General features: G+C 39.9%; 1 protein-coding gene across 16 annotated transcripts in view; it reads right to left on the reverse strand.

Annotated features, from left to right (window-relative positions):
* epb41l1 (erythrocyte membrane protein band 4.1 like 1) overlaps positions 1-27662 on the reverse strand; it is a 220189-nt gene that overhangs the window by 103682 nt on the left and 88845 nt on the right. Inside the window, exon 1 of one of the 16 annotated variants that reach the window (XM_062978828.1) lies at positions 4558-4801. The exons of 14 other annotated variants lie outside the window; for them this stretch is intronic. The gene's annotated coding sequence lies outside the window, so the exon portion shown is untranslated. Of the gene's footprint in view, positions 1-4557; positions 4802-27662 lie in introns of those variants that run through there. One more of the 16 variants, XM_062978841.1, reaches the window with a different exon arrangement.

Below are 27662 nucleotides of genomic sequence, written 5' to 3' on the forward strand. Positions count from 1 at the left end.
TGGATTCCGTGGGTATGACAGTCTTACTGTACTTTTTAAATATACATATTGGCAAAATAAGGCACATTCTTCCTTCTTTTCTAAAGCAATTCAGTGTCTAGAAGTAAGGCTTAATCTCTACACCTGCAGTAAAATAGAGAGGTTTTAGGTCATAACTACAGAGGGAAGGAAGAATGTGGTAAGGGAACAAGACAACATAGATTTCGAAACCTGATCATATAGTCTTGACTTTTTGACACCTAGACCCTGATTTGTACCACAGTTGTATGTAAAACTGAGCCAGAGAGGAAGGTGACAAAAATGACTTCTTTCTCATTTTTAATGCAACACATAACAAGCACAAAGATACAAGACAAATTATGATCATACCTAGTGCCAAGCTAGATGAGATGGCTAAAGATCTATAGTCATCTGCAAGGCAAATAAAATGAGGGGAAGATTCATTGGGGAAAACAGTGAGGGGGATAATATTAACTACTCCTCCAGTAGATATGATGAATACTTGCAAAAAGTTATTTTTGTACTATAATTCTCGCCCACTCATGGTCATATTGAACATCTGGGAGTTGCAGAGAGAAAAGATACTTTTCTGAATTCTTATCTGTATTATCCCTTTCTGCCTTGTTGCATGCCATTTAAAACATCTCTTTTTTAAAAATGCAATTGAATCACCACTTAATTTGCAACATTTCTACATGAACAACAGATCTGCAACTCGAGTCCATGCAAACAGACAAACAAAACATTTTTCAACATTCAACAAAGGAAGCATGGGAGATTTCCAAATAAGCTCAAATAGGGAAGCTATTTTTCCATTTAAGCAAATGTGCTAATTCCGCAGGTTCAGAAAACAAGAGGGGGTGGCGGGAATGAAAGTAATAGAAATACAGCATGAACTGGTTTATGTGACCTATTGTAAAATTAGCTGCCTCCGCTTAAACATTTAAATTAGGAGAACCACGCCATGTGTTTGGCTGCCAGTACAATGGTGCTATCCATCTGTGAATTAATTGATGGCACTATCAGCTCAGCAAATTTGAACTCTGTACAACACAAAGCAAACACATTGCACTCTTCACTACAAATATAAGTATATTTGGAAATGCAGGGACTTTTGTTTTTGTAGGCTGACCTCCACATAACAGAACATTTGAATAGTGCTGCTGGATCAAACCAAAGATCTATTTAATCTGAAACTCTGTTCCAATGGCCTGGACCATAGTGGAGTGTCCATAAATAGGGCATAAGGGCAATAGCATCCTCCTACACATTGTTAGGCAGCCAGAACTGAAAAAGATACCATACCAGGATAATACACAGGGTGGATCAAAAGTCACAAAGAGGTTTCAATATGTAATAACTCCTTTATTTTTGTTTTTAATTTACAATATCATAGCACAAGTATATATAGGAAATAAAATTATATTATATGTAAAATCTTTTCAAAAACATTTCCAAAAAGTTATTAAAACGTCAGCTGCTTTTGTGACTTTTGGGTCATCCTGTATAACAATGTGAACGGCTTACCTTTTATCCTACATGGATTTGCCATCCTCTTTCAAAGCCATTCAAGTTGGCAGCTATTGCTATTTTTTGTGGCAACAGCATGACAAACCCTTGCCTAATGTTACAGTAGTCTCAATATAACTAAGTTTTTGGGTGGTAGATTGTCAACTTTTCTTTTTGCTCCTGCCCAACTGGCTTTGATCATAACCTAAATCATCATAGTAATAAAGCAGAAGAAGCTTATCCTGAAAATCCAATAGCACATAGGAAAGGTCAATGTCAACAAGATTGTTTGAGCGAAACCCCCTCCTATAGGTGTCTCTGATGTCAGGACGTCAGGGAAATCTGTTCTGTTTCAGTCCAAATTTAAATAAGTTAGTCAAAGGGCTGAACTCTATCCCCTCCTACACAAAGGCTCAGGACCTTGGATAACTCCATTTAAAGTTTGGACTAAAGCCTGGAACAGATTCACAATCCAACTGACATCAAAGCCACCAGCTGCCACTATCTTTTGCTGCAAAATTTGATTTTCTTCCTTGAAATAGAAATTTTATATCCATGAAGGGGTTAGATATGCCTGATTGGCTTCTTTCTTCTTCTTCATCTGAATTTTTTACTTGCTGTAGGTGCTCTTCCAGAAAACCATCTTCAATATAAATTACTTTTCCCTTCTTCCACCCACTTCCTTTCTTGAACCATGGAGAGCAGTTGTGAACAGAATGTATGTTCATGTTTCAACTTGGATGCCAAGATTGCTACTTCCTATAGCGTTAATTGGTATGAAAAATATAGCTTATCCTGTAAATTCCCTTGAAGCAGTAATTCTCCAGAGAGAGTATCTCAGAATATGAGAATGCATACAAACTCTTCTTCGAAATAATCCACTGTCTGTCACCATTGGCTGAAGGTTTGAGATGCAATGTTACCATCAGAGTAAGCTGGCAAAGCTGAAACCTCTCTGCTATACTTCTGCCTTCACTAATTTCTATGCTCCCATGTAGTAGGATAGCCTCAAACCGGAAAACTTAGACTCTGAAACCAGTGTTCAAATTGCTGTTCAGCCATGGAAACCCACTGGATGACCTTGGGCAAGTCACACACACTCTGCCTCAGAGGAAGGCAAAAGTTTACCCCCTCTGAACAAGTTTTCCCAAGAAAACCCTGCGAAGGATTCATCCTGCCAAAAACAACCCATGACAGGCACTGTAAGTTGGAAATGTGTAGAAGGTACACAACAACGCAGAATTCCTGTTTGCTCTAATATACAAGAGAGGAAGATAGGTGAAAGGACTCAGGGAAAAATGGGATGTTTGATAGCGTGACCAGCCTGCAGGGTATGGTAAAGTGCCTATGATTTTAAAAGCTGATAACTGACATGCAAGAAATTATTTTTCCAAGCTCTGATACGAACCTATTTTTGTCTTTCCTCTGGCCTATAGGTTTCTCTCTTTTCCAACAGAAAACAATGATATATACACAAAGGCACAATAGAAGACAATATCTTACCTTAATTTCCCTGTAATTTTCATATTGTGCCTCGTCATTCTATTCCTGTTGCAAAAGCCAACTGCACTTCTCTGAGGGCTTGGAGGTGTGCATTTTTCTTAAAGGGCTTCATGTGCAACCTCTCCTGTAGCACTGCTGCACAGATGATACAAACCACAAAGGCCATATAGACCCCTTCCAACCATGCAAATATTAAAAGCACCAGAACACCTTTCTAAATACAGCACTGGCAATTCTCCCTAGCAAAATTCTACATTTTAATAAAGGAAAGAAATGAACCATATTCTGAACTGCTGAAAATACTGGTAGCCTTCAGATGTGTTGGACCCTGCATATACTATCTGGGGATTATGGGACATATAGTGCTACACATCTAAAGGGCATTTGTTGGAGAAGGCTAAGTTAGGTCCTATCATCACAGTGTACTTTCCACACATCCATGGTACACCTCTTCTACAGCATTGTTGTTGTTTCCCTTCAAGTAGTTTCCAACTTATGGTGACCCTACGACAAACTTATTATGGGGGTTTGTTGGCATGATTTGTTTGCTATTGCCTTCCTTGGGCTGAGAGTATGTAACCTGCTCAAGGTCACACAATGCGTTTTCATGGCTAAGTGGGGATTAAGACTCTCGACTCCAAAGTCCTAGTCCAACACTCAAACTAGTACACCATGCTGGTTCTCTCTTCTACAGTGTATCATGCATTATAGTTAAACAAGCCTTATTGTGAGAGCCAGGGTGGTGTAGTAGTTTGTGTGATGGAATAACACTTACTGAGAAACCAGTGTTCCAACTCCTGCTCGGTCATGGAAACCCACTAGGTAGTCTTGGGCAAGTCACACTCCATCACTATAAAAAGAAGAATATGGCACTCTTCATTTGAATGAATTTTGATAATAAAACCCTAGGATGCCCTAAATTAGAGTTGATTTGAAGATGCATAACAACAAACAACAAATATTCCTGCCAAATGGCCTATCTAACATAATGTCCTAACTGTGTTGTGAGGAGGGTTGAATCACAGGTGAATGGAGGCTCTATTTAGGAATCAAAAACCATACACTGATTCTTCCAAATTTTGATCAGATCACCCCTTCTTCACAGCATCTAAAGAGCAGCAGCCATGGGGGCAGAAAGACAAATGCTTTCAAATCTTTAATATATGCTTTTTAATGTTGGAAGCCCAATAAGAGGACAATAATATGGCACAGTTACCTGTGCAATTTGACCATAAGGAACCAAGTGGAAGCAGGCAACCTCATCATTTTCTAAATGGCCTGTATACAAGAAGCAAAAAAGTAAATACTCCTTATTTTGTCCCTTTTGCAGCATCAGATTGAAGAGCTGCATTACACTGGCTCAAGGTTATAATGGTGCAGTTTAGTTGTTCAGGAAAAACAAGCCCAGAAATGTAGAATCTTGATAAAGTGCCTATTGTTCTGACATGGAAGAAGGTGGAAAAAACAATCCTTGGAAGAAAATGCAACAAAAGCACCATCACTTCAGAACCATCCCTTTTCCTCTCCCAGCTGAGTTAGCCTTACCTTTGCAAACACTTCCCATCTCTGCCATCTCAGTCTCGCTTCACTCAACTGGGCCGATGGTGCTGTGTGTACAACACACTCCTTTCTGCAGTGCAACCTCTTCCCTAACTTTAACACCCCCACGCATTGATTGATGCATACTGCAGTCACTGCAAACCTCATAGCCCACAGCTGCTGTTCTTGTTGCTGCTGCCGGAGATGGGGAGCTTGGGATCCCCTCCCACACAGACAGGCCAGAGCCTCCGCGGTGAGGCTGCTTCTCTCCTTCTCTCCCTCCCATCTCCCCCGCCCCTGCTGGATTTCCCTCCATAACACAAATCCAGCAGATGGTTGTAGACTAATAGCATGAATCCATATTAGGCTCCCAGTGGTTTTCATTGAGCTACATGTTCCCTCCCAGCTCCCCTTCAGTTTCCCTGAGCTACAAACATCTGGTTTATTTCAGAGAGGTCTCCAGGGAAGCTACAGTCAGTCATTTGCTGCCTTCCACACCAGATCACTGCAAGAACACTAAAGGAAAAGAGAGAGGTTTCTTTCTAGGGTTCTGATAGGAACAAATGCTTCTGTGGATGCTTGGTTTTCTTTCATGCACTCATAAGCAGGGTTGTTTTCTATCCAGACCAGGATCACCCTACCTAGGGCCATCAACATAACGTGCCACTGATATTTCCACTACTTTTTGCATCAATGTATACTGAAAGAAGTCTCCTCAAAAAGGTAATTCAAATACCACCATGTAGAGAGGCAACAAGCAATGTTGATGGTCCAAATAAATGGTAAGTCTGCTGTGCAGAAAATGAAAATGGAAACAGTTTATGGATAAATTGCCACAAACCTAGTGTGAACTAAGTGAATCCCACCAGCCAATACATATTAGAGGCATGTGATTATGACAACTTATGTGTGTCAAAGGGAATATGGTCAACTGCAGAAGGTGTAGGATTCCATTTTCTCCCTATCTACCCACTCTCCGGAGACTGCCTGCTTCAGAAATTGGTGAATGAGCAGCAAAAAAAGAAATGTTGGTCATTTTCAGTTACTTTTTAGGGTAGTGGTGTTTTGAAAGTAACTATTCTTGAGATGATTCTTGGAGGGAGGGGAAGCCTGGGAATGTACTTGAGTTTTACATGCAAATACTTCATGTAGGTTGCCAAATCCTGGCCTTATCCAACATAACCCCCATCCCTTGGATAAGTATTTAAAATGGCTAAGGCAGTGGTTCTCAGCCTGTGGTCCCCGGATGTTTTTGGCCTTCAACTCCCAGAAATCCTAACAGCTGGTAAACTGGCTGAGATTTCTAGGAGTTGTAGGCCAAAAGCACCTGGGGACCCCAGGTTGAGAACCACTGGGCTAAGGGAATCTTCTCCAAATATCTCAGGGACAGTATCTGTCAATGAGACAGATAATGTTCTCACTTGTGATGTTCTAGCCATGGAATGCCTTCCCCTCAGAGTTATGACTGGTGCCAACATGGCCACTGTTTGGGTATCAGCTCAAAACTAAGGCATTTCAATTGGTTGATGTTTGCTTTGCTGTATCTGCTGTCTTCCTTGTTCAATGATGACTATGAAGATGATGTGAATGCTGATGTGTTTTTGATGTTTTCATTTTAATTATATTTCTCCACTACCTTGCTATGTAAGGCTGAGGGGCAGTTTAAAGTTTAATAAACTTCAATAACAGAATGAATTAATAATATTAACATTCTAGATTTAAAAGCTTTTGGGTTTCATCTGGAACAGATGCAATCATAAACAAAGATAAAGCACTTACCGAGTTTCACCGCACCACATTTAAATATAAGTTTATTGTACATCACTACAGTGCTTTGTGAATGCCAAAATCAGATTTGCTTTTTTGGGATTTTTAAAAAATTATTTTGAACTGTGGTTGGTTGAATCCATAGATGCTGAACCTATGGATGGCTATATAGTAGGACCGGCCATGAAAGAGTCCCACTGCTGATGTGACAATGCTATACACAAATAGGTGTCAAAGACAGAACGCCACCAAATAGAGTACAACACAGTTTATTGAGGTTACAGAACTAAAAAATGCCCGTAGGAAACAAAGGACTAGGCAAACACTTGTCTTCAGTGTGAAAAGTAACAGAAACAGCTCCGTTTGAATTAAAACGGTTCGAAAGAATAAACCGGATTAAACAGGAGTTTAATCCGGATTAAATCAAAAGTGCTTACTTCAGCCTGGCAATTTAAACAAACAAAAGTTGGTAAACAGAGGTCAAAATGAACACAAAAAACTGGCAGCAGATTCCTCTCTGCTACTCAAAAGCTACAGATGAGTAACTCAGGCTGTTTACTCCTCCGTGCAACGAGCGAAATCCAGGTCCAGGCACATCAACCAGGGTAACAGCGGTCAGCAGGGTCCCAATCCGGTCCAAGGTCGAAAGCCAAGCGCAGACATCTAAAGTTCCACAAGTTCCACCGATAGCCACAGAAGGGACAGTCCAAGGTCGTAGTCAGTCAGTCAGTCCAGCGTCAATCCAGAGTAGGTAATTAATGTCCGTCAAAAAGACGACGGAGGTCCAAGCTATCAAGATTAAACACAAGTTGCATAGAAAAACCCCACACAGTTCCTCCCGCCGTCTATGCCCAGTGTCCTTGGTAACTTACGTATCCAGCAATGAATCACACCCGTCTTCAGGAAGTTCCCCAACAAGAGCCCAAGCGTTCGTCCAGATTACCTTGCCCAACGCAATTAGCCATTGATCCTAAACCCCATTTTATCCCAGTTCATAACTCCTCATCGCTGTCAGCTGCTATCCTAATTCCAGGTGCCTCATCATCATCATCCTCATCAGAGCTAAAACACCTTTGACTACGCCCCACAGCATCCCCAGCTGTGGATCCCGCTCCATCCCTCCAGCCCGTCCATGGGTCTGATCCTGCAACCCGCCAATCGCCTCCCATGCTATCATTGCCGGTGACACCCAAATCCTCCCTTACACGAGTCCACTCCATGTCATCCTCCTCTGAGCTAACCATCTCTTCCTCCATTCGCTCGGTAAAACCCTCAAATGAGTCTTCATCTGTTGGTTCTGCAAATAAGTCCCGGAGCCGTTTCCTTTCGCGCTCCTCAAAAGAGTCTGACTCTCGAGGAGTCTTACGACCCCGTCTCCTAGTATCGGAGACAGAAGGCTCAACCATAACAATAGGTTTATCCAAATATATCTAAAAATAATGCTTAGTAGGACCGGCCATGAAAGAGTCCCACTGCTGATGTGACAATGCTATACACAAACAGGTTTATCCAAATATATCTAAAAATAATGCTTATATGGATAAGGGGCAGATAACATGCCTACTTTTTCATAAATTTAATATCACCATGGTACATTTTACAATATCATTAATAAAAGTAATATTTGGGATTATTTCTGCTACTGTCCTTAAATGAAAAAAATATTCCAGAGATCTCATCAGCTGAGTCAATCATTTTGCATCTGGATATATATGGATGTAGTCAGATGCTTCAGCAACCCTCCTGCTCTCCTCCAGGAACACATGGCCTTTGGTTCTTTGTGGCAGTCCAGGTGGGCTGAGGGAGGATGGGGATACCAACTTCCTCAGTGGAGAAACATAGACATTCATGGTCATAGGACTAATTTATGCCTGCATATGCCATTAGCCTCTTAAGTGGGGAAGATATAGAGATTATTAAGGTTGGTGGAGGAAAGGAAAGATCAATAGGGAATGGTATTTCAAAGGTAGCTAGCTATTTTAAAACAGGGACAGACCTGGTGGAATAAATCACAGATAGCACTTTTCTGCTTCATTATGACAAGGCTTTTAGTAGACATTTAACTTCAACTGAAAAAGAAATCTAGGATCTACTTAATAGTTGTTTTCCCCAGCTAACTAAAATGTATTTGCATTGGATTTTGTGTTAGCTTTTAAATGATTAAACACATTAGCCAGAATCCTATTGGGTAATTCCAGCTACACCAGACTCACTGAATCAATTGTTGATAAGTGAGTCAACACATAGGTAAGTCCCATCAGCTCAGTGGGTTCTTCAATCCTTTTCCACTATTATTCCGATTTCAAATTAGAACAGATAGTTATGAACCAGAAAGGCAGCCAAATGGCCATTACACAGTGCCCTCACATACATCACATGTGATTTTGCTGCAAATACAGTCCTTGTAAGTAACTTCATAAATATGACAAGGAGGCTATTTCTCCATCTCTGAATAAGTGCCAAATAAATAATGGTTCCTGTAATAGGGTAACATCAGAATGCACTGACAACTTGATGCAGTAAAGAGTGGCTTGAAGCATCTGAAGCAGCTACCTCGGAAAGCAAATGCTAGGAGGCAGTTTTGAAGCTACGTTTGTTCCATGTGAGTCCCACAGATAGCAAACTCTCTTGAAGGACATTGCCATATATGCTACAAAACCTGTCATGATCTTCAGGACACGTTTCCCCTGCCATATAAAATCCAGATTATTTGCTTTAAATGAAATTATCTGGCAGTGTAGACTCATATATAATCCAGTTCAAAACAAATAATGTGGATTACCTGCTTTGATAATCTGGATTATATAACAGTTTAGGAGGGGCCTCATAAACTACCATCTCAGTTCTGGCACAAAAACTGATCCATCAACTGCTGATCCAATCATAAAATCAAAGAGTTGGAAGAGACCTCATGGGCCATCCAGTCCAACCCCCTGCCAAGAAGCAGGAAAATCGCATTCTGTTTGTATAAGAGGCATGGAGCACTTGAACTGATCCTAGTAATGCTATATTTATTGGTTCTAGTTCAGAAATCACTTTGAACATCTGCACTACAAGTCACTGAAGACTCAAATCCATGTACTCCTCACTCACTCTAAAACAAGGATCAATGGAGCAGCTATCTATTCCTTCATTTGCCCCTTAGGGAATTTGCTTCTTTAACAAAATGGAAGCTCAAAAGGTTGACTCCCTGCTAGATCTGCTTGAACCCACATCCTGAACAGGAAAAGACTATATAAAATGCATGTTTTAATTCATTTCAATTTTCAGATCAGATATGAAAACTAATTTGTTAGGGTTCCTTAAAGAGCTTATGTAGTATCCAGATGAGTATGTGCATCTGGCATCCATACAAAAGTCTACTAAGCCTGGAAGTGTGCTTGCATGGAATAGAATGGTTTTATTTTGGTATCCACTGGAGTTTGCCTCCAGTATTTCCAGTGGATACCAAAATGCTCAAGCCCCATTACATAAAATGGTGTAGTGGTGTAAAATAGTGATCCTTATGTAAAATGGCAAACCATTCCAATGAGTGCCAAAGAGATGCTGAAGATCTGTAAAATTGCAGAATACTATAGCAGGGTATGCCTACATATCACTGTAGTGCTTGACTTGTAACAAAACAATGGTTTGCTTTTTGGGAATTTGTTTCCAAATATTTTTGAGCCATGGTTGATTGACTTTGCAAATGCAGAACTTTATTTACATTTGCTAAACCTGCCCACTCTCCCATCCCTATGTCTAATCATTGTATGTTTCTAAGCTAAGTGCCAAATTACATTACACACTGTCAATCTAGCGCAGATGAACACTATTGGATTTCTATACAGGTTTTGACCTAAATGGGAGGAAAGACTCTTTGGTCTTTTTGCCACTAGCTCCCATGGAATCATCCAATAATATGGAATTGCCTGGTAGGACCTACGAGCCCCAATTTAAGTCATACAACATGATTGCCAGAGACCTTGTAGGTATTAAACATGATCTGAGTAAGCTTTTGATATGTGCTCATGGGATAAAGTCTATTCTCTCTCATGCATATGTGCAAAGGAGGAAGATTTTGTAGCATTTCCTCATTCGCCAGTAACAAGCTTTATTTAATAGCTATCAAAATGCCAAAAATGGAATCATCATATATACTCAACCTTTTCCCTAAATTTGAGCCTCAAGGTAGCTTACCATTTAAAATAAGTACACAATATCTTTTTTTTAAAAATAGAAGTCAACCCCCAAAAAAGAATTCACCATGAAAAAGCAATTTAAAGCATGCTAAAAAAAATGTAGTTTTATATTTTAAAAAATCTGTTTGATAATATTTATTTACTTCAGTTGTATACCCCTTTCACTTCTGGAAGGATAACAAGGAGGGGCCATTCTCAAAAAGAGTTCAAGAGCCATGGAGAAGTCACTGAGAGGGCTCCTTCTCTACCAGTCATCAAACTGACAGAAAGTTATCTCCTAAGGAGGTCAGAGCCTGGACAGACACATTTGGGAGATATGATCAGCTACAAGTAATTAGTTCATTAGAATTAGTTCTTGGCTTCATCTGTGAAATGTTGGAGTGTATGTGACTATGGATTGAGGATATTGTAGCCCAACATACCTGGAGATCAAAGGTTGGGCAACCCTGGTGAAAGAAGTGGGCAATGATCAATCTGTTAGGCATGGGCAAACTTGGGCCCTCCGGGTGTTTTGGACTTCAATTCCCCTAATTCCTAACAGCCAGAAGTCCAAAACAGCCAGAAGGCTGTTAGGAATTGTGGGAATTAAAGTCCAAAACACTCAAAGGGCCCAAGCTTGCCATGCCTGCTCAATGCTGAGCATAGATGTAACCCTGCTCCAGAAAAACTATTGAAGAGAAAGTGTAGCATATGGGTTTCAGATGACTGCTTTATCATAATCCTTCATCCAAATCACATGTATTCTGCTGGATACCTAGGAGGCATTTTGTGACAGCATATCTCTAAAAAGGAGGATATAAATGGATTTAGTGATTTAATCAATAAAACAGAGCATTCAGATAACTGGCTGTGTGCATGCATTAATACTGGCAGGGTTATATAACGAAATGGCTAAAATAAGAGTGTTTTTAATCATGGGAGTTCTGTCATAATGTATCACAATACATTCTTTTTCTTAAAAAAAACTTCCCACTGCAAGTAATCCACAAGTAACCCAGTTTTGCTGTTAATAAAGTAGCTATACAGTTAGTTCTTTGATCAACTGATTTCTTTTAATACACATGTCGGTAAATCCCACACAATTAATTTTATGGGCAACAATGGGCTGGAAAAACTGCCAAGTGATACTCTGCTCAGCATTTTAGTTTTGTCCAATCAGCTGAATAGCGATTTTATGAAGATCTTGGCAACATAGCTATGTGACACAGGAAAAAGGAAGTAATATCAATGTTAAAATTGATGCAAAAACCTTTTATTTGGAGAATAAAAGGTTCATCACCTTTATGCTTTATGCTTTTTTCAAGGATAGGAAATCACATGTAGGCAAAGAAAAATAGTGCTTCTTGCCATTGAAAATGGTGTGTCAACCATGGATCTGCTATAAGACTTTAAAAAAAATAGCGTATTGGCATTTGTTTATGGTCTTTTGCCTGCAGAGTCAGATCACATAGAATTACTAGCTGGTTAGAGGTCCCTGTCCCCCAAATATATTGTCTTACAAAAGTGGCTGAGAAAAGGTCCTCCCTCCTCTCCAACTGGCATTGTTCTCATCTCTGAGGATGAGAAGAGCAGACTGACACAGCACCAACATCCCTCTAACCAGAAAATGGTGAGAGGTCATCTCTCTATTCCAACTGCCATGCATTGGCCTCTGAAGGACAGAAGGGCAGCTTGGCACAGCACCATCATCCCTTGGTCCCTTTCTCCATCCCAATTGTCAATACTCTGGCATCTGAAGGAGAGAAGATCAGCCTGGTACAGTACCAACTTCCCACTACCCCAGCAAATAGTGAGAGGCTTTCTCTATATTCCAACTGCCATGCATAGGCCTCTGAAGGGCAGCTTGGCACAGAACCATCATCCCTTGACCCCAGTCGGGGACAAAATGCTCTCCCTCCATCCCAATTGACACTACTATGGCTTCTCAGAGAGAGAAGAGCAGACAGCAACTGCAAGACTCAATCCCCTCATTTTGCCAAATGATTGTATGGAACTAAATGCAGCAGAGCTTCTTTCAGTGGTCCACACTAATCTGCAAACATACAGCTCCTATTTATTTAGAAAGCCCTTGATGTCTAAAGCGAGACAACAGAAATATACGAGTATAAAGCTATATGCATGGCTTTTCTAGGTAAAGGTAAAGGTTTCCCCTGATGTTTTTTTTTTGTCAGGAGCAACTGGAGTTGCTTCTGGAGTGAGAGAATTGGCCGTCTGCAAGGACGTTGCCCAGGGGACGCCCGGATGTTTTTGATGTTTTTACCATCCTTGTGGGAGGCTTCTCTCATGTCCCCACATGGAGCTGGAGCTGATAGAGGGAGCTCATCCACACTCTCCCCAGGTGGGATTCGAACCTGGCAGCTTTCAGGTCAGCAACCCAACCTTCAAGTCACTTAGTCCACTATGCCATCTGGGGGCTCCTCCCCTGATGTTAAGTCCAGTCATGTCTGACTCTGGGGATTGGTGCTCATCTCCATTTCTAAGCCGAAGAGCAGGCGTTGTCCGTAGACACCTCCAAGGTCATGTGGTCAGCATGACTGCATGGAGCGCCATTACCTTCCCGCCGGAGCGGTACCTATTGATCTACTCACATTGGCATGTGAGTTTTTGAACTGCTAGGTTGGCAGAAGCTGGAGCTAACAGCGGGCACTCACTCCGCTCCCGGGATTTGAACCTGGGACCTTTCAGTCTGCAAGTTCAGCATCTCAGTGCTTTAACACACTTTGCCACTGGGGCTCCATGGCTTCTCTAGACTTCTCTTAAGAAGTATGAGTTCTCACAGTCTCGCTCCTTGGGTTTTGTCAAGTTTGACTAGTTGTTGCTACTACTGTGCCACCCATTTCATTCTTTTGGGGTGTTGTGTTGGTCTTTTGAAATGATTTTTTGTTAACATGTATATTTTGCTACATAAAGTTAGATTAAGGATATACAAATAGAAAAAATAACAAAAAAGGAAAATTATAACAAATTCACAATACCAAGACTACATAAATACATATGCACTACAATAAACATACTACATCTATGTACGTCGACTCTGATCCACCCCTCCTATTAAATCTAAAACCAGAAATTAATCTCTACTAGCAGATTTCTCTTTCTCTTCACTGGAATTCTGCATCTGTGTAGACTATGAACAGTGAGCAAAATGCCCACAAGCTTTCTATAACTTCCACTCACTAATTCAATGCAATGTTTACCCAACTGAATAGGGTAGAAATAATCCCTTCATGAGGCTTGCTTTGTGGTCAGAAATGACTATGTTCCCCAAGCACAAAAACAGCCATTCAACATGTTGCCAGTAAAGGCCTGGTGTTCATTATTGCCTTTTGGCGAGTGTTGTGCTGAGACACTGCTCCATTTATGGCTGCATAAAGAATGCTGACAGTGGACAAAATCCATTCTTGCAGATGAGACGTTGCAGATTTGCACGCTGAAACCTGGGATGGTGTCAGGAGATTATGACTAACTGCTTTACATTTACAGCAAAGCATTAATCCTAAGGGGTCTACAGACTCATATACACAGACAAAACCATTTTGCCTAGTACTGAAATGAAGCCATCTTTGAGGTTACACAAACAGAAAAAGCAAAGAATTGAGCATTCTGATGAAATTAAGACACAACATAGTCAGAATTATATCTTCCATGGAGACTGCTATTATAGAAATGCTACAGAGCAAAGCAAAGTATTTAATTGTAATGGAAGTCTTCAACAACCGAACCAAAGACATGTGAAACAGATATTACATGTTTCTACTCCAACTTAAGCTGCTCTAGCAAGTGATACCAATACACTTAAGAGTGGTATATTGGTGGTCATGTAGATGTAGCTGCAGTCCAATTGCTATCTGCCTAGCCAATATTGCCAATGAAGAGTGTTTTCAACAACCTTTGTTACCCACTGCTGATTTAATTAAAAGGTCACACGATCTAACCAACTATATTCACTATATTCAATGAGAAAACAATACATGTACGGTTAGTCCCTGGGTTACAGACAAAATAGGTACTGTGGGTTTGTTCTTAGGTAGAATTTGCATGTAAGTCAGAACAGGTACATTTTTTGAGTGTTCCTCCAGCTTGAAATATATGTGTTTTATGATAACTGGGTTTTGAAAAATTTGGCTTGTTGTAGAAACAAGGATTGGTGACAAAGCTTCAGTTGAGGCACCTTTTCCCCATGATAACTCTTAACAGAAGTAAATTTTCCTTTCTTTTGGTAGACTTGGGCAGATAAACTCCCCTGGCCAGTCAGGGGAGTTTTGCTACCAGCTTTTTTTTTACTTTTATTCTTTAGATTGTATGTTATGCATTTTTGTTTTTCGTTTGTATTATTTATATTGTTGTATGGTTTTTATTTATTATATGTATTGTATTGTATTGTTTTTATCACATTGGAAACCTCTCTGAGTGCCTTGAGGAGATAGGGAAGTATATAAATAACATTTATTATTATTATTATTATTATTATTATTATTATTATTATTATTATTATTATTATATTTCCTCTCACTCTCTGTTGCCTTACCTCTGTTTGTGGGGATTGCCTATAATGGGAGACTTCAATCACCCTAATACTGATGGGAGCCAAACTCAGTCAAGAATAGAAATTCAACAAATTTTACTTTGTCATTGAAATCAATGGGACCAAAATGCTTAATACCTGCTGGATCCATTATCATCAATAAATCATGTTGAAATCAAGAGCAATAATTCTTAATGCAGAAATTTCACATCCTTTCCATCTGGATCTTTCTGACTGGAGAAAAGATCACGAATCTTGTTTAGAGGAAATCAACTCTAGCATCATTTAACTAGGCTGTTAGTTTTATCAAATTAAAGACCTTAGGAGGTTTCTGAAAAAAGAATGGCTTGCAGCAATTTGACCTGATTCTTAATTTAGTTAAAATAAATCTCAATTAAACTTATGGAAACTAAGTCATTTGTAACAAATGACATTTAAATCCATGACTTCTGATAACATGGATTTGATACTGGCACAATTTGAAGAAATTGTGATTGCAACATAGGCAGGTCTAAGTCATCATTGATCAGTGTTATATGAACTCATAAAATGTATAAATATGATTTATTCTAATTCAAAAGTATGTGCACTGAAAGTGTCACTCTATTCAATAGAGCTTCAATTGTGCCTTATTCAACAGGCAAATAGATATCAGTCACTTTGGGCTGTCATATCTCAAGAGTGCTCTAAGTACTGAAGTGTTCAGCAAAGGATGGAACTGCCCCAGCACAAGTCAGATGGTGCTGCATGGCTAAGAGAGCAAGTCAGATTAATCATTCTCAGGATGTGCTTGTATTTCCCTTCAATCAAAGCAAATCGCCTTCTTTGCTTTGCTTGAACAGTTTTACCATCACACCAAGAACACTGTAGGAATGGTTCATCTGAATGATTGTAGGTGCTGCTTCATTCACTGGACAAGCAATCAAGAAACTCCCATTCAAAATCTAGATCGGATGTGCATGGAAAGGGAATTGGTTCTCAGGTCATCTCCAAATTGCTGTAAATTTTTAAATACATGTTATTTTCATTTTATTTTTGCAAGATACATACACACACACACACACACACAACAGAATGCATATACACTGAAGAAATTCTGGATGAATTCAACCAAGTTAGTGGGCAAGGGATATTCATGTCAATCTTTCTCCAATAGAAGGTTAATGTATGATTGGATCTGCCCAGAATTATATGATGACATTAAATTAAAAGAAATCGTTTATTTAAAAAACAACCCTAGATTTGTTAGACCTCCCACAAATTCATTTGTATGTATTATTTTTTCCACAACAACAGTCTACCAAAGTATATTTTGCTAGACAACTGCCTAACTGAAGACATGAATGCTGGCTTTTCAGTATCTTACTACATCTACTGTTTTGGTAACCACTAATGTATTCTTGAGAATACTAAACTTGTGGACTGAATTGTAGGATTTATTCTATCATTTATTAAATGAACATAGAAAGAGAGAGTTCCAAGATTCCTTTCCCCATGAGAACAACTCTGCCACATATAAAATTAGGCACCTTTCACTTGGGGTGTATTATCTATACAGGATAATTAATGCAGTTTGACACCACTTAACTATCACAGCTCAATACTATGAAACTATGGTAGTTGCAGGTTTGAGTCTTCTCAGCCAAATAGTGCTGTGGTGTCTCACCAAACTGTAAGTCTTATGATTCTATAGCATTGAGCCACAGCTGTTAAAGTGCAGTCAAGCTGTATTAATTCTACATTATAGATGCACTCGTGGACTTTGGAGAAGTTACTTTTTTGAGACCACTTTTCTCAAAATTTCTTAGCCACTGTCTAGGAAATTCTGGGAATTTTTGGAGATTGGAATATTTTCCAATCTCTGCTTTCATTAGGGTTATCCTTTCAGAACAGTGAACATCGATTTTAATTATTATGATACATTGTTACTCTTTAAGCTTACTATTCTCCCATTTCCTACATTTGCCCTTGTGATTCTCCTACAATTAAAGGAACAACAGGTGTATGGTTACTTATGTCCTAACGATTCAGTTAGTGGGCACAGATATAAAAACAATGCCGAATGCTAGAGAAATTGCTAACACTAGTATTTCATATCTTCTAAGTATCCAGATTTGGGAAGAGCAAATCTAGTGAATCCACCACTCCACTTTTCAGCTGCTTTAGAAATGTCTCAGTTTTTCCATTCCTCATCCCACCTTCCCCCATTGTCCCCAGCTTACTTCAATTGCTGCAATGTTTTCAATCCGCATTTGATTCTCGCAGCAGGGGGAAATGAGAGGAAGAGCACAATCTTGACTTTCCCAATAGATTCAGGCAAAAGAAAAAATGCTGCAGCTGCCCTAACTGATATATGTTTCCTTATTAATAACTTCGTCTCACTCTGGTATTGCTTGACCACATGTATTCCAGTTTTTTTCTCTTTAATATTAGGAGTATGACAAGTAGTTGAGTATTCCCCATGCTGACTGTAGAATTATGCCACCTGTAGACCAATATAGCTGAAGGTACCGAGTAAGAGCAGACAGATGTCCCCATTGGTGCTTTCCATATATGTTGGTCAACAAGTGTAATTCTACACTCAGGATGAAAGGGCCTGAAAGCTTGTTATGATATGTTAGATATTTTGTAAAACAGGAAGCACATTACAATATACTTTAATATTATCCAATAGAATGCCTTCAACCTCAAGACTTTTGAAGTTGCTCTGAGTTAAATAGGAGATTTTATGGTGCTTGCTGTACTCCTTTTACAACTTGTAGCAGCTGTGGAAAGAATGACAGTAAAATCAGAAGTTGATGCAAGTCCCACTAGTCAGACCTGTACAATTTGTGACAAACTATGCCGGGAGAATCCCATTATTCATTTTCTCTTCAGATTTTGGGGAAAATCCCACCCTTCAAATTTGGTAGCTCCATGCAAGCAATGAAACCAGGAGGTCCTCTCCAAGGCTATTATATGCACCTAACTGGTTGCATTTGTCTTGATGAGTTACAAACTGCACAATTACACTTGTAAGCACAAAGATTTTTCCTCCCTACTTCAAATGCCTTTTTACTGAGTTGTCAAAATCATAAAGGACTTTTTTTTAAAACTAAGTGAACGCCAATTTATTACCATTTTTACACTGCCTGGTTACATGTGAGATTTTGATGATAACACTGATGGTATATTATATTGATAACACTTTTTCTCCAGTGAGAACACCAAAAGGAGAATCAGTGCTTAGGAATCTCCTTTAATGTATTGCCTGACACCCAGAGGCATAGAGATTATTCACAGCATTGCCATCTGTCACAGGGGGTGACTTCAATTAAAATCTTATTCAAAATTTACATTCTAAATACAGCCTCCATATGAAAAAAGGGAGAAAGCTTGGTTCTTCCACCAGAAAATAGCAAGTTCAAATCTTCAATAATATTAGTTTACTTTAGATAAGGCTACAAAGATAAGGTTGTACTCAAAAAACATCTGGTGCCCTCCAGATGTATTTGGAATGCAGATTCATCCACATCCACCTGGCATGGCCATATTCATATTATCATTATTATTTTTTTAAAAAAAAAACAACTTGACAACTTTGAAATTTCCACAAAAATATCTACAGTATTTGCAATTACTAGAGGGTAAACAGTAATCAAACTCATGGCAGGGGTTCAACTAAACCATAACTGTGCATGTATATATTTTTGAAATCTCATAGGGTTCAAGGAACAGATAAGATGACATAATTCAATCTTGAAATAGATTACAAATAGGCCATGCTGCCCAGGGATCATAAGAGCTGCCATCAAGCCCATTTGTAAGGCACCAGGTTGATAAGGGCAACAAGGCCAAGATAATATTGCATTATCTTGGCCTTCCAACCTACAGTCATTTTAATGAGATACTTTGGGTTGCATGGAGTGAGCATTCAGATTTTTGAAATCTGTGTCTCCAGGAAGGACCCAAGACATATTGCAAGGTGAAGCAGTACAGAAATACTTCGCTTGGCCCAGAAAATGTTTTTTTTTAAATCTTGCTATATCATCCATGCCTTTATCTATATCCTTTACCAAATGGCACGGCTGTGAATGCTGTCTGAAGCAGGTAATTTATCATGATGCATGGCTATAAATCTCTCCAAAAGGAAAAAAAATGTAATACAGGCAGAGAGTGGAATTGAGTTTCTTAAGGAAAATCTATACACCTTTGTATGTTGTGCACTTATTGTTGACCATCATGGGAGTGGAGTCATGAAATAGAAAAAGGTCCAGAAAGACATTAAACAAAAAAACCTTTTTTTTATAGAACATGAAAAAAATGGCATCTTGAAATGTACATTTATTTTAAATATTGTATGCAAACATGGCATGGGCAATGGTGAAGCTGAAATAACAACTTCCATCATCAATCATCATCATTTTATCCCCATACTCACCAAAGCTGCTTTGGTTGATTTTAAAACTTGCTGTATTGCAAGACTATATTTAAAAAACACAGCAGGAGTTATCTTCCAAGAATAATTCACAGGTGCAAAACAGAAAACCCATGCATTTTAGTGTCCCTTTAGGATGGAAGGAATAATAATAATAATATAATAAAACTTTATTTATACCCCGCCACCATCTCCCCAGCGGGGACTCAAGGCGGCTAACATGGGGCCATGCCCAGAGCAATACAATATAATAAAATATAAAAACAGCATATCATAGCATAATTAAAAGTAATACAATAGATAATAATAAACATCACATCAAGGAATCAAGAAACAGTAAAACAAGAGCAGGCCGCATGAACACAAAGATAAAACCCGGAGTGAGAGGGACAGAGGGGTACTCCAATGTGGACAGGGACATATGAAAGTGGGGCAGTTTAGAGGATAGATGTTTGGGGGGGGAGTAACACAGAAATATATAACAGAAATTACTCACTGAAAGCACAGCAAAAGAGCCATGTTTTCAGGTCTTTCATAAAAGCTAACAAAGTGGGAGCTTGCCTGATTTAGTAGGCAGTGAGTTCCATAGTCGGGGGGCCACAGCAGAAAAGGCCCTCTCCCTTGTACTCACAATGCAGGCCTGGGATATAGACAGTGGTGATAAAAGGGCCTCCCCGGATGATCGTAAAGATCGGGCAGGTATATGGAGGGAGATACGGTCACGGAGGTAGGTGGGTCCCAAACCGTTTAGGGCTTTATAGATGATGGTCTGCACCTTGAATTGGGACCGGAAGATGAACGGCAGCCAGTGGAGCTCCTTAAACAAGGGAGTGGATCTCTCCCTGTAACTTGCCCCCGTTATTAATCTGGCAGCCGAGCGTTGGACCAATTGTAATTTCCAGGCCGTCTTCAAGGGAAGCCCCACGTAAAGCGCATTACAGTAGTCCAGTCTAGAGGAAACTAAGGCATGGACCACTGTGATCAAGTCAGACTTCACGAGGTATGGTCGCAGAGAAATCATTCCTTTCTCTGCAATTCAGACTGACAGAAGCTTGTGCAAGATGGACAAGCAGGCCAAGCAAGATTCAGGCTAGAATTAATAATTTAGAAGGGATAACCCCAAAAGATATGGAAGAGCATCTCACCTGACAAATAAAACAGTTGCATTGGCACAGGAGAACTAATGGGGCAATTAAAATAACAATGGTTTCTATTTGAGAAGCACAGAGGAAATGGTTTACTTCAGAAATGTGGGAAAACAGGGCAAATGTAGAACAGATATGTCAAGGTCAATAGCTCTAATTACAAAACCAGCATCCAAGGAGGGTAAAGGCAGCAATAGCTGAGTCAGACTGCTCCCAATGACTCTGCAATCTGCTAGACCCATCACAAACAAGCTGTCTGGGAAAGGACAAGGTCTGACAGATGCAATTTTTTTCTCAAGCCATTGCTGTCTGACCTCTTGACTGCTGTCTGCAGTCAGAAGGCTCAAGGGAGAATGGATATTTTCCATACATAAGAAGAAAAATGTCTGTCATTTAGGGCATTATCCTCTGTCAGACTAGGGAGCAATAATTACAGAAGCATTTATGCTCAAAGTCAAGACTTATGGCCTCAAATGGATACAGGGTTTTAACAGTTCTAATAACAGCAGAAGGGGTTCTAACAGTTCTAACAAAAGCAGAAGACCCAAAATTGAGAATCACAAGTGTTTCCTAAGCTACCTGAACTTATGGGCCACATGGGATCACATTTACTGTTATGACATCATCATTATCTTAAATAAAAACCAAAATACTAGAGAGGAAAGAGTTTAGTTACAATGTGTTGTCGAAGGCTTTCATGGCCAGGATCACAGGGTTGTTGTATGATTTTCAAGCTGTATGGCCATGTTCCAGAAGTATTCTTTCCTGACGTTTCGCCCACATCTATGGCAGGCATCCTCAGAGGTTGTGAGGTATGGAGAAAACTAAGCAAAGAGGTAAATATATACATATGGAAAGTCTAGGGTGAGAGAGGTCAGTGTGACATACAACAACCCAGTTTAGTTACACTTTGGTAACTTGAGTCTTAACACATTTAACACATGAAACTATAATTCTTCCCTCTCCACAAGACTAGCACTATACCTATCCTCAATGGCTATAGTTGTTCCTTTGTTACCTTGAAACTCTCCAAAAATTGACAACTACCGGCAATAGCTTGGAGACCAACAAATGAGTACCAAGACACCAGAGAAGCAGAGAATAAAGTTCAGTGCTGGAAAATATGTGGCCATCTACATATTGATATATATTGCTCCTCCCTACATAGCAAACTGCTATAGCTGCAGTCCAACAGCATCTGAAAGACCATATGTATCCCCACCCTGCTATGGATCAGTAGGAATGAAGGGGAACAGAGAAGAAAATATCTTGGGAAAAGAGAAGATGGGAAAATGAAACTCCAGTTGATAGGAACTAGAGTTCAATCTAAGTCCTGGATAAAAATTCCTTTCAGACAGAATGAAGCCTCCAGGCTAGCTTTTTCTGTTTGCTTTCATATCCCAGCCACACCTGAGTGTGCAATCTGATTATACAGTCAAGACTTCTGAGAAATCCAGAGACGTCGAAGATGTCCCAGTCTCTCAGCTAATACGGTTGTTGGTTTAATGCCTTAAGGCTGTTCTTATACATTTGTTTCTTGAATTCCACTTTATTCACAAAACCTTGTCTGTTTTGCTTGGCCTTTTCCTCCTACTGGCCAGCCTGTCTTGGAGAGGCAGTACTGTGTCCACTGAATCGTTGCTTTAATTTCTGGCACAGAATTTGTCATCCAGAGACCAGTTCTGACTGATAGACATAGCCAGCTCCTTACACAGAGTAGGGAACTGCCTCTGTGTTTCTGGAAGTAGAAATGACAAATTCCTAACTGTTGTTCTTGAACCCTTTGTATCCTATAGTGTTTTGGAGAAAAGTAGTTTACAAACCACATAAGCTATTGATGTACCCCCTAAACTAATCTTGTGTCAGAGCTGTGGTAGAGAACTAATGTTGATGGACTGCAAATACAGTCAGTTTCTGCAAGCAAATTGGGGATGGAGTCCTTCAACTCAGGCAGCAGAATGTACTAATACCACCTGGTGCATGCTTTGCATGACCCTCATTCCTAATACAACACATAGGCCATGCATGAGAAATGTGTGGTCATCAAGATGTTGTCTGACTACAAGTGCCAGCACAATCAGTGGTGAGGAAGAATGATAACTGTAGTCCAATAAGATCAGAAATAATGTATGATTTCCACCTTGGACTCTGGTTCTTAGGAAAAAAAATACCAACATTTTGTTTTTGATATTTAAAAATTACTGTTTTTGCACCTTCCCACCTGTGAAAGGAAAATAGCAGAGTCCTTACCTTCCAGGGGCATTGAAAGGACCAACACAATACAGATCACAAAAAAATTTGTTAATTCAAAACTAAAAGTGTTAGATAAAAGAAGAGAAAATAGAAGCACTGATTATCATTCTACCCATGTGCATCATCTGCCTTCCAAAAGGCCTGCAGATTTGCTTTGTACAAAGGCAATCTGTTGCCTTAGCAAGCTCTCCTGGTAAGCAGTCTCTGTTCTGCCACCCAAAAGCAAGTTGGCAAAATCCTGTGCCACACTTGGCTGTCAGCAGTAGGCTGTTCAGATGTCATGAAAACAAGGAAGCCATGGCATGCTACTTGTAGCCATTGCACATCTGAATACTTACCTGGAAAGAGGTATGATAGTGGCCAGAAGCAGCAAACTCTCCTATTCTGTGTAGCATTTCACACATAATTGGGACAGATTGGTAGAGATTATACAACGTTTGTGCAAGGATTTCTGAATTCCTTCTTCATAACTGCAATGTCAAATTGAAGTGCTGAAAAAAGCTTGTAGGAATGAGAGCTGGCCCCTAGTATGAAGCAACATAAGGCCATTTTGGGGTATCATAAAATAACATATAACTGTTGGTAATTTTATTTTTTCTTCTTATATATTTAGTCTGCTAGAAACAGGAAGAAGTGCTTAGGGGATTTTATGCTTCAAGTACTCAAATAACTGTACTGGCTTTGGGTACTGTGTATCTAGACTTTGGTGTATAGGGAGTGCCTTGAGCAACCAAAAAAGCTAGCCTGGAGAGATCACCTTTCTAGGTTATATCTCCCAGAATCTAACAGTCAGCATGGCCAATTCCCCTGTCAAGGGATTGTGGAACATGTGGCCCAAAAAGATCACTTTATGATCTCTAACAAAGATGTCTTAGGCTGGTCATACTGTCAATGAAACCTTCCCAATATGATTACTAAATGTTTGTCTGATACAAATGGAGTGCAAAAGAAAACCCCAGGTGGAAGATCCTGGGTGGATGAAAGAGCCAAACTAGTGTTAAAAAAACAACAGTCCCACAAGAGGCAAGAGTTCCTTCCACATTGCTAGAAATGAGAAAGCAAACATTCCTGTTTGTTCTCTGGTTATGCCAACAATGACTGAGCTGAGGAATACATTGTCCTGTGTCCTTGTAATCATAACTCATGCTGTAGCCCATCATTTGTATTCTGTATGATAACCAACAGTACTTTTTGATGACTCAGAAGCTTCCTTCCAAAGGCAAAAATAGCAGATTCCTCTCAGCTGCCAAGGAACACATCTCAATATCAAAATTCTTTGGAGGGGTCTTGGCTAAAATTGAATGTCAGCTTACATTTGAAACCCTGTAGTGAGAGGTCTCTAAACTTCAGTAGGGGCAGGTTTCAATCAACTGGCTGCGCACCACTGTCAGGTGAATCAAAGGTCTCTGCCACTCTTCAAGGAAAAGTACATAAAAGGTGAAACCTGCAGAATAGCTTCATTTCTCTGGCTCATTTGCCCAAATGAGATGGATGGACTTAATAATTTTGTCAACCCAGACTTTTCCAAACTTTGACAGCCATGGCATATCGCAGGTGTGGGAATGTTGTAGCCTTCCAGATGTTTGTGAACTGCAACTCTCAATATTTCTCATTATTATTTATGCTGGCTAGGGCAACAGCCAGCTACAGAGTCACCCAAGTCCTCTCCACAAAATATATCCCAGCAGAGCTTGGCAAAGTTACTCTTTTCATACTTTTTAGTGGACTATGGAAGGTCTAGCCCAAACTCTACAAAGACCCCCAGGATGGACCAACAGGATAGATTTTTTACTCTTTCAAAGTGCTGTGATCCCTTCAATTCATTTATTACATGAAGGACATTCCCATCACAGCAAACATACTAATGCTGAATACAGCTCTTTGTGAACATTTTATTAGATTACAAGTGATTTTCTGCACAAGGAAGATCTGTACAACTTGTAGCCTTCCTTGTCAATTGCACCCGCATAGCCATGCATGGGAGCTTGCAATAGGTTATATCAATCTGTTTTAACCACTTGCTCGGATTTCAAAAAAAAAATGCAGTTGTGGGCACGTATTGAATGGTTCTGGCCAGTTGATAGGTAACCCTGCCTTTTCTGGACAGCAAAACATAGCTGGAACACAGCAAATGGGGCTACACTGAGCTGTGATTCTAAAAAGCTTTAAGAAAAAGTTGGCTTTGGGAGGAGGTGAGAGAAATAGCATATGTGTGACTTTAATTCTAGTTTTCCTAATACTCTTTATAGGTTTTAACAGAGTGTGAAATACACAAGTAAATGAAGGAACCAGGAACCCTACATAGGAATCTCTTGCTTTAAAGTATTGCCTGGAGCCAGCCTAAACATATAACCACAGCAGCTATGATTCAATTGCTTTTCCCAGCATTCTCTTATTTGGAACAAAATGCCTGAAGCAAACTGATTGGAAATGCTTGAGCAAACAGCCAGTGCTATGCAAACCAGCACGACAGAAGATAAACACACCACTCATCAACGTTTTTCATTCACTACTTCGTGCAATGATGGCCCAGGAAGCATATGAAGCCCTCATATTGCTTTCTATTCCTGAGTCTTTTATATTAAATAGTCTATTGATATTTTGCTCCAAGAGACAGGTGCCTGTTGTTGAGATGTACCCCTAAGCTTTTCTTCACTCTCTCACCTGGCTTGGTTCTTCCAGGAGCACAGGTGGCACAAAAACATTTTGCAGGTGTGTACTTCAATCTTCAAGCTTGGCAGACAACCTAGTTCTATTAGGCCAGTGGTTGTCAACCTAGGGTCCCCGGATGTTTTTGGCCTTCAACTCCCAGAAATCCTAACAGCTGGTAAACTGGCTGGGATTTCTGGAAGTTGTAGGCCAAAAACATCTGGGGACTCCAAGTTGAGAACCACTGTACTAGGCACACAAGAAGTGTATTAAATTTTAATGACTGCCTTTGATTCTGTCTTCTCAGTGGCACATAACTATGGGCTAAAAACACAATACTACCAAAGGGCAAGAAAGAAAAGCAAAAGTCAGGTCAGTAGGAGCTGGGATGGTCCAATATATGAGATGAAAATCTCTTTCTGAACTGTCAGTCCCCTTTTCATCACAAAATTTTTGCAACTGGAAACAGCATACCTAATCCCTGGCTTGCTGTATAACAGGTGTCCCATTCAATATCTCTGGATTGTTGTTTTTGCTACAATATCTAGAATTAAGTTTGAGTATATCTTGGAATTAAGTTTTAATGCTATTGATAGTTTAATTATATAGATATATCTCTGTTAATGAAGTAAATGTGCTACTTCATTAACATTAGTACTTGGTATCAGGGTACAAATAACATGGAAAGAATAGAAATCAGTTCCTTCTCTCAGCCTCAGACGAAGACAAAGGCAAACCCTTTCAGAAAAAAATCTTGCCAAGAAAACCTCATAATCTTAAGATTGCCATAAGTTGAAAACAACTTGAAGGCACAAATATACACAATGAATACCAACAAACAAATAAATAATTCAGCTGCCATTACATCTAAAAATATGTTGTTTGATGTTGTGTTAGTAAAAGCAAGGGGTTAATTTTGCAATTGTTTTAAGTGAAAAGGAAAGAAGAGTCAGATAAGAAAAGAAAGAAGACAAACTCATCTTTGTAAAGAAGATCACCTCCATAGAAACGGTGTTGTGAATGTTTCAAACAGACAGAAAGATTGAGCAAAAGAAGCAATCTAACTGGCAGGAAGTTATCTGCACTCATGGCCACTGAATATAATTAGGATTTCCAGACATCAAAGCCTGTCATATGTTCACCGACTCATAGGGTAAGGGGGAAGGAATAGCACTGCCCCGAAAAAAATGATGTTTGTTCGTTTTCTTAATTATGTGTGCTCTGGTTTCAGACACTATAATTGTCATGACAAAGCTAGAAAATATTAATCCCCTCACTCCCATACTAGACATCAGGACTAAAAGACAATTCCCTGTTCCACCAACCTCTACACTATTTTCTGACCTTTTAAAATGTATTTTCTCTCCTTGTATTCTTCAGGAGTTAAGTATCCCTGATGGTATTGTGAGAGCACAGGAGCACTCAATAAAATACTGCTGCTGCTCAGTCGAATAGTAGTTTCCAACTCTTTGTGACCTCATGGACCAGCCCACGCCAGAGCTCCCTGTCGGCCGTCACCGCCCCCAGTTCCTTCAAGGTCAAGCCAGTCACTTCAAGGATACCATCCATCCATCTCGCCCTTGGTCGGCCTCTCTTCCTTTTTCCTTCCATTTTCCCCAGCATCATGATCTTTTCCAAGCTTTCCTGTCTTCTCATGATGTGGCCAAAATACTTCATCTTTGCCTCTAGTATCTTTCCCTCCAGTGAGCAGCCGGGCATTATTTCCTGGAGGATGGACTGGTTGGATCTTCTTGCGATCCAAGGCACTCTCAGGATTTCCCTCCAGCACCAGAGTTCAAAAGCGTCTAACTTCCTTCGTTCAGCCTTCCTTATGGTCCAGCTCTCGCATCCATAGGTTACTATGGGGAATACCATTGCTTTGACTCTGTGGACCTTCGTTGCCAGCGTGATGACTCTGCTCGTCACTATTTTATCAAGGTTGCCCATTGCTCTCCTCCCAAGAAGTAAATGTCTTCTGATTTCCTGGCTGCAGTCTGCATCTGCAATGATCTTCGCACCTAGAAATATAAAGTCTATCACTGCCTCCACATTTTCTCCTTCTATTTGCCAGTTATCAATAGGTGTAGTTGCCATGATCTTGGTTTTCTTGATGTTTAACTGCAGCCCAGCTTTTGCACTTTCTTCCTTCACCTTGGTGATAAGGCTCCTAAGCT

Source organism: Anolis carolinensis, chromosome 4 (genome assembly GCF_035594765.1).
Source record: "Anolis carolinensis isolate JA03-04 chromosome 4, rAnoCar3.1.pri, whole genome shotgun sequence".
NCBI classification, from domain to species: domain Eukaryota; kingdom Metazoa; phylum Chordata; class Lepidosauria; order Squamata; family Dactyloidae; genus Anolis; species Anolis carolinensis.